Source organism: Cervus canadensis, chromosome 29, assembly GCF_019320065.1.
Source record: "Cervus canadensis isolate Bull #8, Minnesota chromosome 29, ASM1932006v1, whole genome shotgun sequence".
Classification (NCBI taxonomy): domain Eukaryota; kingdom Metazoa; phylum Chordata; class Mammalia; order Artiodactyla; family Cervidae; genus Cervus; species Cervus canadensis.
Genome location: NC_057414.1, coordinates 35,925,907 through 35,940,682, shown reverse-complemented (window position 1 = coordinate 35,940,682; position 14,776 = coordinate 35,925,907). Strand labels below are relative to the sequence as shown.

Genomic DNA, 14,776 nt, shown 5'->3' with positions numbered 1-14,776 from the left:
GATCCACGTCTCTGTAGATGTACTCACTGTGTGCTCTTTAAAGGTGGTATGGCAGTGGCCTCTAGAATCCTGAGGGAGTCAGAGACACACACCAGGCACCCTGAGCCCTTACATGCGACTCCCACAAATATCCAGACCCAGCACAATTCTTGGTTTTATTTCCCTCTTTTGGTAAGTATCAAAGGATTTTCCTTTTAGCAGGGGATATGTGAGAGCTCATCCAAAACCAAAAAGGGCCTGTACATGCAGTTGCCATGAGGAAGGGTGTGGGGGAGAGGAGAACTGGGAGTTGGGGAAACAAGGAATGTTAAAAAAACTAAGTCCTAATGTAGAGCATAAGGAACTATATTCAATGTCCAGTGATAAACCACATGAAAGAGAATAAGAAAAAGAATATATATTTTTTATGTGTATAACTGAGTCACTTTGCTGTGCAGCAGAACTTAAGGCGACACTGAAGATTAGCCACACTTCAACACAATTTTTAGAAAAGAACAAGAGTGTCCCCTGGTTCTCCTCACTCCCTGTCTCTTTCCTCCTGACTCCTGCTCCTTGTTTTCTCTGCAGAGAATGCCGGTTCTCCTCCTGCATCCCCACAATCCATACTTCATTAAAAAAAACTTTATTTTGTATTGGAATATAGCTGATTAACAATATTCTGGGTTTCAGGTGGACAATAAAGTGACTCAACCATATGAATCCGTGTATCCTGGTCCCAGAGATACCCCTCCCATCCAGGCTGTCATATAACTGAGCGGAGTTGCCTGTGCTACACAGTAACTCATTGTTGGTTATGCATCTTAAATATAGCAGTGCCCACAACACGTTCTTGAAGACTTAACTCAGGAGCTCTGGGAAACCTCCTTCAGCCCACACTCACCCTCTTTGGCCACTCCAGGCTTGATTGGGTAAATTACTCTGATTCCCCATTCCCACCAGTCAGTCCGTAGACGTCATCACCCCTAGTAAGTCCCCAGTGCCCCAATGCAGAGCACCTTGGGATGCCATTTGCATGGAATCCAGTGCAGTGTTGCCTAGAACCAAGCAACCCTCCATATGGCTCCATGAGTTTGTGGTTTTAGAATTCCTGAAATTCCCTCTGTTCCTCAAAGCCTTGTTTGAGCCCACCAGCCTGCTCTGAACTCCCACAGGGAGCTGACATGAAGCCTCCACCCTGTGCCGGGGCTGAGCAGTCACCATGCACTCTTTATTCCCCTTAGCATCCAACCTCCCTAGAGAAGGGTCAGGTATCCCAACTCACAAAGGCGTCACTTGGCCAGAGCAAGGGGAAGGTGTTAGCCGAGAACTAGGCTGACCATGTAATTTATCATCCAAACCAGGAAAACTGCGAGAAGGGGAGGGAGAGTGTTATTCCCTGTGTTGAGACAGCACACTGGGACTGTCCCCAGCCATTCTCCTTGTCACGTGGCCTATTTCAGGGACTGCTAGTGCTGACTTCCCGGGTTCATGCATCTGAAGTTTCATTTTGAACTGAAGCTCCTTGAACACTGAGGACCTTAGTGTTCCTCTCTCGTTGAGACTCCCACCATGCCAGCATGGTGTGGCGTCTCCGCATTTATTTCGGGATGATCAGTGTCCCAAACGGGCCTTTACTCTCAAACGGTTGGTGTTGTGGGAGGTTCTGGCCCAGCCACAGGGCTCAGCAGCATCTGCAATAGTGAGAGATGGCCTGCAGAGGGCGGCCTCCTCCCAGCAGCAGACCAAGGGTTATTTTGAGTCCCTATTTGAGAACCACCCTCAGGGTCCTCCCCTCACCTCGAGGATGTAGGCTCGAGCTGGCACTGGGTAGTTGATGCCATTGATGGTTGAAGATAATAGAGGGCAGGTTATTGACCACAAAATATGAAACGTAGTGCTATTAGAGAGAGAGGGAGAGAGGTTGGCCCTGGGGATCATTGTTGTGTGTGGAGACTGGGAGTGATCCTGGGGCATGAGCCTCCACCTCGGAACCCCATGGCGAGGCACTGATGAGCTCCTGGATGTTATTGATCAGTCTTCTTGAGCCAAGGGTCAGTGATGCCCCAGTGTCCACAAGAGCCTCGCAGGTTCCAGAACAAGCAGTTAACCTGTCTTTTCATGGAGATGCTGAGAGACAGTGGAACAAAGCAGGCATCAAGGTCACTCTGAGTCTCCCCAGAGCTGCCCTCTTCCCGACTGTCTCCTAAACAGCCCTTTGTCTCTTACCCTGAATCTTTTCCCTTTCTCTTGACACGGCATCTTCCTTGACATCCCTGAATGCAGTACTTGAGTACACCAGGATCTTTTGTACCTTGACACAAGCTGGTTTTCCTTCCTAGAAGAGTCCCCTCCCCTTTGAAGAAACAAATTTTTTCTTATCTTCCAGATTCCAGCTTAACTGATATGGTTTCAGGGAAGTCTTTCCCCCGGTATTTATCAGTCTCCCTTCTTGACACTCTCTGTAGACCCTTCCTCACGTCTAGCATGTACCAAAGTCACAATTCATTATGAGTGTGTGTCACTTCCGTGCATCTGCCTTCTTAGATGTGAGGGCGAGTTTTATTCTCATTGCCTCCCTAAAGTGCCTGGCACACAGTGGATGCACAACGCTTCTCTGTTTAGTGAGTGAATGAAGACTATGAAAATAATGAATGAGAAACATCCAGAGAGCTCTGCAAATAACCAGTCAACCACAGGGTGAAGATGGAGATTCGCAGGGTCAGGAGATTCTCATAGTGGTGGGAATGAAGGGCTCCTCTGTGAGAGGGTGTCTCCCAGCACTGCTGCTGCAACCAGCTCGGACCTTGAGACCCTGGCCAGGAAATACATGACTAGCACATAGAAACTCCAAAAGACAGGTCAGCTTTTGTCTGAGTGTATCACACAGAATCCTATCAGTTATTGCCTCTTGTCCTCAGGTCACTTCTGGATCTCACCTTTCTGATTTTCTGTTATAGCCCCTGCCCCAGTATATGCCCATGTACGTGGGGTGTCTTTTTATTAGTTGCTTTCATGTCTTAAGACTGCAGCCAACCTCTCTCCACTGCTGAGTAGCTTCTCTAGAAGGAGACCTGTTTTCCCCATTTGCTCAGGACTTACCCTGTTTTTAAACTTACATTTATCTGTACTGAGAACTTGCTTGGTCCCAGGTAACCCTGGACAGTTGGTCATCTTATAACGCTGTCCAGGCTGGTGAAATCCTCCCTGACCCTGTTCACCACACTGCAGAGTCCTCTGACTGTGCTCCCCGCCTCACAGGGCAGTGGGTGCAACGCTCTCCCAGCTGCACAGACCTCTCTGGACCCTGTGAGGATCCTGGTCAGAGTGCTGGTCAAGAGGACTGGGGTGATTATGAATGCATGGGTTGTTTGTGTATCTATGTGCTTGTGTGTTTGTTTGTATGTGTGTTTGTATGTATGTGTGTGTTTCTGTGTGTCTCTGACTAGTATGCATGTTTATACATGTCTCCGTGTATGTTTATATGTGTCTGCTTATGTGTTTCCATGTGGCTGTGTGTCTCTCTGTGTCGTTGTGGGTGGTATATATGTCTGTGTTACTATGTGTCTGAGAATCCATTTGTGTGTGTCTGCCTGTGTCCATGTATAGTAGTGGGAGCATCCCTTGGGTTGACCCTCAGAGGGAGAGGCTTACCGGTCCATGTGTACACGCCAGTCACCCGCTTGTGTCAATGGTATCCAGTTGAGCTCTCCCTTGTAGTAGTGTTGGTCCACCCCACCAAACATCACCACACTGCCTTTTGCCCTGCATGTGTAGAGAGAATAGAGGAGGGGATATTTGGAGGACAGTAACAACAGCACTGTCTGAGAGCTTTGCTTCTCCACCCATCAAGGCCCTAATAAGTTCCCCATCTACAGATGCAGAAATCGAGTCTAGGAGCGATTGAGAACCAGACTGAGGTTGGTTACTGGCTAATGAGTGGTACAGAGGAGGTTACAAGCTGAGTCACCTGGTTGGGCTCCACCCACTATGTCTTCTGAAGATGCCCTGGACCTCCTGTGACCTGAGTCCTCAGACAGCCTCAGAGGACAGACTGCTGAAGTACTTTGGCTCTCTCCAGGTTGTCATTTTTCAAGAAAATCAAGGCCTGGGAGTGCTAAGGATGTGGGTTCAGATCACCCAGACTAGGCTCCGCTGGCCTGTGACCTCTACTGTCCAAAGGGCCCCACACTCAGAAGGGAACCCACCTCTGCTCTCCATGTTTTGAAATGCCTAATATTTAGTGGACAAGGGGTCCCACACTTTTGTTTTGTGTCACACACTTTCATTTTTCACTGGCTCCTACAAATTGGGTAGCTAGTCCTGAGCTTGCCATGAAATGCTAATGAGGAAGGAAAGCTACCCACCATCCTTTTCCTTCCTTCCTTATCAAATTCATAGGCAAATCCTATTGCCTTTTCCTCCAACTTGTTTCCTGTTGCCTCCCATTAGTATTCCTCCTCACTCAGTCCCCTAGACCAAGTTACTGGTCTTGAGCCCAGGAGCATGGTTGTGTTCCAATAAAACATTATTTATAAAAGCCAGTGGTGAAGCTAGGTATGGCCCTAGGCCTATAGTTATCCTGGGTTAGATTATCTCTCAGAATACTTCTTTATCAAGTGTTCTATAATTTTCGTGCAACTGAAAACATCTTACAGCTAATTTAGAAAAGGCATTGTCCATATCAAACTTACTTACTCAAGTGGAAGGCAAAATCAGGCTAAGAAATGGCACCTTGATTCTTCAGGTTGTCAAAGATGGGGATAGCTCCAAAGATGGGTAGCTCAGGGTAGTTCAAGCCCAAGATGCCATCAAAGGTACACCCTCACACCTGTATTCTGCCACACGTAGACCGATCAGCTGGTCAGTACTTACAAGGTCCCCAATCTGTGGGAGAGAAGAGTATTCCCACTTACAGATATGTGAAGTGGGACTAGGACTGGAATGGGGTGCACTGTCATTAGATCCTCAGAGAAGAATTGAGTTTGGGCTGTGTCTTTGGTGGACTTCAGATGGTTAGACCAAGCTGGGAGGGGAATTAGGGTTCCATTTGTGAGAGGCTGTGAATTTTATAACATCTGGCCCTCTGAAAAACACCAACTGAGTGAGTCAAATTGGCCTCGTGGCTTCTGTACAGGTTGGGCAACCGAGTCAGGCCAGGTCCCATCAGTGCCCCCTTCTGGACAAAATGAGCCGAGAACAAGGTAGCCTTCTCTTTGGCATCACTGTGGCCTAATGACAGGAATGGACTGCATTCTCTGTAAGGCACTGTGGATTCTGCATCTGTCCAGGAAGACAGAAGCTGAAAACACAATCTTGCTTGTAGGGATCTATGAAATTACTGCTTGGGAAATTCACTTTTGGGGATATGTCTGTATTACTTTGGGTATGAGAGAGAAAGAGAGAGAGAGGAACTACTGAAGTGTGTTGAGGAGGCAGGCCATAGGTTTTATTAGACTCTCAACTGTGCTCTAAAGTGAGAACTCATCTATCAGGGCCCCTGACTTATCTGGCCTCCAGTTTACCAGTCTGGATACCTAAAGCCCTTGACTGCCCCGAGGGTCCCTAGATCAGTTTTATCCTGTCCCCAAACACCCCACAGCAACTGCAGTCCTGAAAAGCCGGTCTAGCTCCATTGTTCACCATATATGTGACCTCAGCAAAGCCTTTGCTGTCTGCACCTGTTTCCTCATATGTCTCATGAGTTAATCAGACCACCTGCTATGTGGGGTTGTTGCAGGATTAAAACAATTATTACCTGAAAGTGCCTGGAACAGTCTAAGAATATAAAAGTGGGTGTTTTTTTCCGCTCTTCTCGCTCCCAACAAAATGAACCTTGAACTGCTCATGGGCAGAGAAGCTGCAAGTCCACACCTCAAGCCACTCTCTGAGTTACTTAATCTGTTTACTTGTGTGTCACCACAGGCACTGCCTCCCCAGGGATTGATTCCTGTGGGTAAGATGGCCAATATCTATGGGAGTTAGGCTAGGAAGGGTCCTGCCAGATGGTCCTGCATCTGTTTTGCAAGCCATGGTCACTCCATAGGCAGTCCTGACACAGCTTCTGTTTACACATTACCCGAATGGTGTCATAAGCAAGAAATCCCTTCATGCTCCCAGATCCATATGCAATGCTGAATGTCTTTTGGGTAGGCCAGAAGGTGGAAGACTTGTAATGTCTGAACCTAACTTGTGTAGCTGCAGTCAAGAAACGAGTGTCATCAGGGCCAAGAGTGCAAAACAGGGTGGCAGGGCAAATGAAAGATGGTCCAAGTACGGGTGTCTGTACTCACAACAAGTTGGGCTGGTGCAAAAGAGGGAGGGTACCCACAAGTCAGATGAGCCTGTGTCAAAGATAACCTGGAATTCCTAAGGGGGGGTTCCAATGGTGATGTTACCCACATAGAGCATCTACAGGGAAAAGGAGGGAGTGGGTTAGTGCAGAACATCTAACTGCATAGACATCTAAGAAGATTTAGAACCTTGCCTACTTGAAGAAAAAAAAACTGCTAAGAACATCATAAAAATGGATACTAAGGGCCATATTCAACATTCATGGTTTCATGTCATCTTCCTAGCCACCTCATGAGATATGCATTGCTGTCTTCGTTGGAGAGGAGATTGCTAGGAGGATAAGTTTTCAGATGGCAAAGTGAAGACTTCAGGGACAGCCCAGGGACATACAACTGGCCTTAGCTAGTGGGTCAAATGGCAGAGATAAGGGGCACCTATGATGCCAGTCTGCATCAAAGATTTAGGGCAGTGTAGTACTTCAATTACGTGGTTTCAGTATTGGAAAAAATGTCATATGCATCCACAAGATATTTTATATCATCCAACAAATGTACAAGGAAGTACTGTGTGTTGGGTTCTGGGTTAAAGGCTTCAAAGTCAAAGCTGATCAAGACAAAAGTAGTCTTTATCTTAAGAGAGCCAGCAGTCTAGTTCTCACAAACTCATGGCCCCTGGAGGCAAGATAAATGATAGTAGGACTAGGTGGCCATGCTGGACCCTGGGCAGCACAGACCTGACCAATGGGAGCAGCCTTTCCTCCACTTCAACCATGCTGGAAGGCAGGCCAGTTGTCCATGTTTTCAATAGAATCAGAAGTTTGGATATTTATGTACAATCTACTGATTTTAATATTAGCAGCTAATTTTTTTTTTCCCAAAAAAACAGTTGGAATGCAATCTCCACAATGATGTGCAGAAATCAGCCTTCAGTCTCTGCACTTTTTTATTTCTGGCCTAGACTTGGGAGTGCAGCGGAGACAGAGAGGAATTTAACTCAAGTTAGTTGATTTACAAAGCGACTGAATGCATACTAAACATGTTTGTTTCCTTTCTGTTTATAATGAAAGATCATCCGGGACATAGAAGCCAATGAATTTCACTGCTGAAGATAAATGGATATATTTCTGATACAATTTCCCCATAGGATCTATGCCTTGAAAAATTTTGTCTCCCAAAGCAAACATACAAAAAATAATTTTGAAATGTCTTCCCAATAAAAGAAGACAGAACAACTGTGGCAGCCAAAATAAACACAGTTGTGCTTAATGACTCATCCAGGACTCCCAGGGCCTATTTCTGCGTGGGATCTATCCAGGCCTGTCCCTTGAATATAATAGGAGCCTCTTGTATTGCCAGGTGTATGTAGGTGGGACACTGTGACTTAATGCTCATTTTTGCATATTGTTTAAATTCAGTTTTGGCGGTTGAATCCCAAAAGGGGAATATGACATCACTGGCAAATGACACACGTATATGCCCTTTGAACTATGGTGTTGGAGAAGACTCTTGAGAGTCCCTTGGACTTAAAGGAGATCAAACCAGTTCATCCTAATGGAAATCAGTCCTGAATATTCACTGAAAGAACGGATGCTGAGGCTGAAGCTCCAATTATTGCCCACCTGATGGGAAGAACTAACTTAATGGAAAAGACCCTGATGTTAGGAAAGATTGAAGGCAGGAGAAGAAGACAGAAGATGAGATCATTGGATGACATCACCAACTTGATGGACATGAACTTGAGCAAGGCCTGGGAGTTGGTGATGGATAGGGAAGCCTGGCATGCTGCAGTCCAAGTCGTTGCAAACAGAAGGACACGACTGAGTGACTGAATTGAACTGTACAAATACAGAACAAAGACTGATAAATCTCATTGCATCAAGTTGGTGACTAGCTTCCCATAACAACACATTACTTAAGTGGCTTTAGAATTCAGAATTATGACTACATTCAGAGTGGAATATCTTCTAAGGAAAAACAAAAATACTGCCCATCCAAAACAAAACCAAAGAAAACAAAAAGAAAAATAGGAAAGAAATCTGAAACTATATTCAACAACTTATTGTTCCTCATATTGCTTCTGTTATTGTGACAGAGTCATATATATGTTAACAGGTAAAAACAAAACAATAATTAAAACTACTGTTCTGAAGTAAGCCTTTCAGTGACTAGAAAAAGAGGCTCACACATAACATAAAGAAGTTTAATTAAAACCCTGCTGTCTTAAATCTTGAACTGAAAGAGTAAGTTTCTACCAACTAATTAAATTCCTTTTTATTTTATTTTTTAAGGAAAATATGTACTTCCTACTCTGACCATTGTAAAGCCTACAAGCAATGACAGCTTGATAACCCTGACTATTCTGAGGTCTACCATGTAGCTTCTAAATACATTTTCCATCAGACGATCCATGGATTCTTAAAGAGAAGGCTGATTTCAGGACCTGGTAAAGAAACACACAAAATAATCTTGGGAATCATGATGGACCAGAAAGCTGAGGGACTTCAAAGACCAGTGAGGACTGGACAGAAAGTTTAGGAATCCAAATGAAAAGGCCAACCATCTATCAGTTTGTTGGCCAGAATGATGTTTCCGCTTCTCAAACAACTGTTTATGTTTGTCAAAGCTTTCCTGCCAAGAAGCAAATGCCTTCTGATTTAATGGCTGCAGTCATCATCCACAGTGGTTTTAGAGGCTAAGATGATGAAATCTCTCCTGCTTTGACCTTTTCTCCTTCTATTTGCCATGAAGGATGGGGCTGGATCCCATGAGTTTTTTTTTGTTTTTTTTGTTTTTTTTTTTTTAATTTTTTTAATAGTTGGAGGCTAATTACTTCACAACATTTCAGTGGGTCTTGTCATACATTGATTATTTAATTTTAAGCTGGCCAAATGTGTCCAAATGTTAATAGGCAACATCTAATTTGTCACTGTGATAGACTGCTAGGGCACCAACTCACCATTCTGAGCACTGAGAAAGGAAAATAATCATCAATATTTATGCTATTTTTGTTTCTATTAAGCATATGTTATATAACTACAAACAGTTCCAGGAAAACAAGCTGGACTGTCCTTTCTGGGGGTGATGAGAGAGTGATGGGGGCAGCTATAATACAGATGAAGCCTCACTGACTTGCAGCTCACCTCCTGCTGTGGAAGTCTGGTTCCTAATAGAGCAAAGACTGGTACTGGCCCTGGCCCACTGTGCTGGTATTGTGGACTCCTGCTCTAAACCCAATGGTGGGACATTCTGTAAGAAAAACCACCCTGCTTCCTCCCAGTTTCTGAACAAATAAATGGCATTAAAATTGGGAGAGGAAGATATTTTTCCTTAAAGGAGAACAACCAAGTGCAACATATGATTACATTCTTTCAATAAACTGTGAAAACCGCTTTTTGTGAATCAAGGAAATTTGTACATGGACTGGATATTAGATGGTAATTTTATTGGGGACAGAAGAGCATTTTTTTCACATCTTATCATTTTACCCCAAATACTCATTATGTACATTTTGTGAAATGTTCATCTCATCCCTAAAATACTTCAGGAAAAATAAATAAAGAGGACAAAAGAGAATTAAATGAGGGTCTGTCTTGATTTAAACACAGATATGCATAGCTGCTATGGATTTAATTGTGCCCACCCTTGACTGCCATTGTGATGGAATTAGGAATTAGGGTCTTTGGAGGTACACAAGTTGACATGGGGTTTTGATGGTGGTCCCTCATGATGAGATTTGACTCTCCCTCTTTTTCTTTCTTATTCTCCCTCTTCCTCCTTCCCTTCCCCCTCCACAAGTGAGAACATAGCAAGGAGAGAAAGACCTGATACAAATCAAGAATGTCTTCACTGGGAACTCAATTGTCCACCACCTGGATGTTGCATAGTCTCCAGTATGTGGCAACCTCTGGGACTGAGAAATTAGTTTTGTAGTTATTGATGTTAGATTATGAAATATAGGGACATGACACTCTTTGTTCTTATATTTGTTATGTTTGAAATCATTTTGGAGTAAGAAGTTTATAGAATGAAATTTCTCTCTTAGTGATACCATGAGGGGCCCAAGATAGCAGATTCAGGCAAGTCTCCAAAGAGTGAGTGCTTGGATAACCACTGCTTTGTACTCCAACTCTTCTCTTGTCATCTGAAAACCATCCCCCCTCACCTGACAACCTTACTTCCAACCCTATCTGCATCTCCACTCTCTTGCTAAGCTACTGAGTCATCTAGCTGTAGGTATTGATGATTCAGGAGAGGGTCTGGAAGCAGAAGGAATGTGGACATTTTTATAAAGAATGAATTGGGCAGACCCCTCCTTGGTTTTCCCTTCTTTAGTGCCATCTTCAGTTGAGGGTTTGGGCCTGGGTAGGGAGTGAGCCACAAGTGGGACCTTGTAGATATCTGCAAGTGAAGGGAGGAGGAATTCAGAAGCCAGTAACCAGGAGGTGGGCAGCTTGCACAGGACCCAGGAGGGAAGGAAGAAGCATTGGGAAAAGAATAGTGCCTACCAGAGGGCCAGACCTACATGAGTTCTCCGGTTAAACTTGGAGGTCATGTCATTTCTGCTGAAATTCCTACCCGAGATGTGGAGGGGCTAGAGCTGTACTCACTGCTATTGAGTCATGGGAAGAGGGAGAGCATCCCCCACGGGCCCTTTGATTCCACTATAACTATGGGCATCATACCAAGCCAGAGAGCAAATGGCAGGTCATTCAAAAAATGACCTACTTTAAACACTATTTAAAACTACAAAATTTGTCTAAGAGTTCTGGCATATCTTGTTCCCAGAGTTTTTTAGAAGAGAGGATTCATCAGCCTAAATTGGGTTTCCACTGAAGAATCTACAAGCTTCGCCATTGGTAACTTCTGACTTATAACTGCCTCATCTCAACCCACAGAACCCAAGTGATGGTAAGTTCCAGTGGGCAAGACCTCTAAGGTCTTCGTCGTCACAGCAGCTGTATGCCACTTGTTCCATCACCCCCAGTCCTGAGCCCAGGACCCAGGAACATCACCAGAGAGTTACAGACCCCTGCCCACCAGAGGAAGCCTCAGCATCCTCAGCAACACGCCCCCTCTGAGCCATTTTTCCAATGATTGGCACTGAGCTTCAGTCTGGAACAAGTGTTCTGGAGGAAGTCCAGTCTCCCTCATCCAGGAGATGGGAAACTGAACCCTGGGGTGTATGACTCAGCTTCAGGCTGCAGGTAAGTTAGTGAAGACTTGGGATGCAGGAACTCTGGTTCCCAGGCTCGGAGACTTCCAGGAAGGGCAAGGTGAGCGAAAGCTCAATTGCATCCTCTGCTGGGGAGCTTTCAGAAATCTACAAGTACCAGAGTGAAAGTTCCTTTCCTGTTGCCCCTCAAGGCTGGCTCCGATTTTATCAGCAGACAGGCCTCCGTGTAGCAGCAGGAAAGAAATAGTCAGGGCTGTTCTTCTGGGTTCCAGGCACAGTGGGAGAGCTCCAGTTGCAGTGACCCCAGGAAGCAGTCATTCAGGTGGTGACTGACTCACTCCCAACTCAGAATCCAAAGAGCTCCCTCTCTTCATTCATACAACAGGGATCTTTGGTGACAGGATAACATGGAACTGCATTCACAGTGAGAAGCATTCTCTTCTCAGCCTCTGGCAACTTAGATAAGTGTCTTATATTTCCTCAGGGAACCCCTCAGTGAGCGAGTTTGGGCTCTCAGACTAGCCTAAATGAAGGGGATATGTTCCCTCTTTGATGTTCTAAAGAGACCGTGGAACTTCAAAGGCCTTGAGAGGGTTATAATCACATTTATGTATTTCAGGGACTTTGCTTTATGAATCTGGTTGGAGCAAAAGGACAGAAACAGAGAACAAGGCTGGACATCTCTGGGTCCCAGCTGATTGTGAGTTGAGATCCAGCCACCAGGCTTCAGAGTCAGGGGATTATGTCATTCACAGGCCACCTTTGAAGGAGGAATAGAGGAAAGAGTTTTTGGGCAGAGAGCAGTGTGGTCAAAGGGACATGGGAATCACATGGCGCAAGATGAAACAAGAGTAATTACTTGTTTCTCTGCTCTATCAGTTTCTTGGAGTGTCTACTCCTGAGAACAACTACATGGAGATAATCAGAGGCAGTAGTGGTACCCCTGGCACCTGATGCTCCTGGTGATAACCAGTTTGTGTACACGTCCCTGAGTCCAGAGCCGATTCAGCCTTGTGATAGCCCCAGGTTCTCCCTTCTTGGGAAGGCTGTAATGCCTAATTGCTGGTAACTCACAACTGAAGTATGGGATGAGGTCATGGTGGTTGACCTGTATGCCAAGTTCCAAACATGGAAGGCAGGTTGGCAGTGGAAGGGTAACCATATATTAAGCTTGATTACCTTGTTTCTTAGCAGTGGCTATTTCCCACATCTAGAATATTTTTCTCCCAGCATTTTGCATGACTGGGTCCGTCTCAAAGTTTGGCATCATCTCAAATGAGTCTCTCTCAGGCTTGCTTTCCCTGGCCACTGCACTCTCACAAACACAGACCTTCATCCAAAAAGTGTCTATAGACACCTCCCTTTGTCAAAACAATAATTCTAATTGCCAAAGTGGAAAGGTAGAAGAGGATAAGTTGAGAGCTTGAGATTAATATCAATAAAACTTTATTCAATATATAATAAAAAAAAAAGATCTACTGTACAGCACAGAAATTCTGCTCAATAGTCTGTAATGTCCTGTATGGGAAAAGAACCTAAGAAAGAACAGGTACATGTGTATGTATAAGGGAATTAATTTCCCATACAACTAATACTCATACAATACTGTACATTAACTATAGTTTTATATAAATTAAAAGCTGAATTTTTAAAAATGCTTATGTCTAGAGACCCACGAAATTTTCTAGACTTGCAGGATTCCAGATATGATGCTGGAGATGGCAGAGTGAGTGTAGAAATCTAGACATTATCTGAGGTTGCATTTTCCTGAGCTGTGGTGTCCCTTTGCTTCTAGTGTCACCTTTCATTTGTCTTTGGAGGATCTAATACAAAGGCTCGGAGACAGCAGCTGGGTGTTAGTTGAATGATGAGAGGCAGCTACTAGTGGGAGAGTGAAATCCCAGGTCCCTAGCTTTGAAACCTGTATGCAGGTCAGGAAGCAACAGTTAGAACTGGACATGGAACAACAGACTGGTTCCCAATAGGAAAAGGAGTATATCAAGGCTGTATATTGTCACTCTGCTTATTTAACTTATATGCAGAGTACATCATGAGAAACGCTGGGCTGGAAGAAGCACAAGCTGGATTCAAGATCACCGGGAGAAATATCAATAACCTCAGATATGCACATGACACAACCCTTATGGCAGAAAGTGAAGATGAACTAAAAAACCTCTTGATGAAAGTGAAAGATGAGAGTGAAAAAGTTGGCTTAAAGCTTACCATTCAGAAAACTAAGATCATGACATCTGGTCCCATCACCTCATGGGACATAGATGGGGAGACAGTGGAAACACTGTCAAACTTTAATTTTTTGGGCTCCAAAATCACTGCAGATGTTGATTGCAGCCATGAAATTAAGAGACGCATACTCCTTGGAAGGAAAGTTATGACCAACTTGGATAGCATATTAAAAAGCAGAGACATTACTTTGCCAACAAAGTCCATCTGGTCAAGGCTATGGTTTTTCCAGTGGTCATGGATGGAAGTGAGTTGAACTGTGAAAAAAGCTGAGCACTGAAACATGGATGCTTTTGAACTGTGGTATTGGAGAAGACTCTTGAGAGTCCCTTGGACTGTAAGGAGATCCAACCAGTCCATCCTAAAGGAGATCAGTCCTGGATGTTCACTGGAAGGACTGATGCTGAAGCTGAAACTCCAGTACTTTGACCACCTCATGTGAAGAGTTATCTCGTTGGAAAAGACACTGATGCCAGGACGGATTGGGGGCAGGAGGAGAAGGGGATGACCGAGAATGAGATGGTTGGATGGCATCACCGACTTGATGGACACGGGTTTGAGTAAACTCCGGGAGTTGGTGATGGACAGGGAGGCCTGGCGTGCTGCGATTCATGGGGTCACAAAGAGTCGGACACGACTGAGCGACTGAACTGAATGACTGACTGACAGACTGAGCCTTGGGTTGGGGCACAACTTATGTCTCAACTTCCCTGTGAAATCAGGCTGTAGCTTCCCTCTCCATGACTTGCCTGAAATCAGACCCAGACTGGTTTCATCCTTTTTCATGTCCTGCTTCCCCTGAGACTTCACTGATTTCTCTGGGAGAATACTTTTTTAAAAAATATAAATTAATTTATTTTGATTGGAGGCTAATTACTTTACAATATTGTAGTGGTTTTGCCATGCATTGACATGAATCTGCCACAGGTGTACATTTGTTCCTCATCCTTAACCCCCCTCCCACCTCCTTCCCCATCCCATCCTTCTGGGTCATTCCAGTACACCATCCCCAAGCACCCTATCACATTCATCAAACCTGGACTGGCGATCCATTTCACATATGATAATATACATGTTTCAATGCCATTCTCCA

At 44.7% G+C, this 14,776-nt stretch overlaps 1 pseudogene; it reads right to left on the bottom strand.

The window, feature by feature from the left end:
- LOC122430724 overlaps nt 1–14,469 on the bottom strand; it is a 34,647-nt pseudogene extending 20,178 nt beyond the window's left edge.
- Between the last annotated feature and the right edge of the window lie 307 nt (nt 14,470–14,776).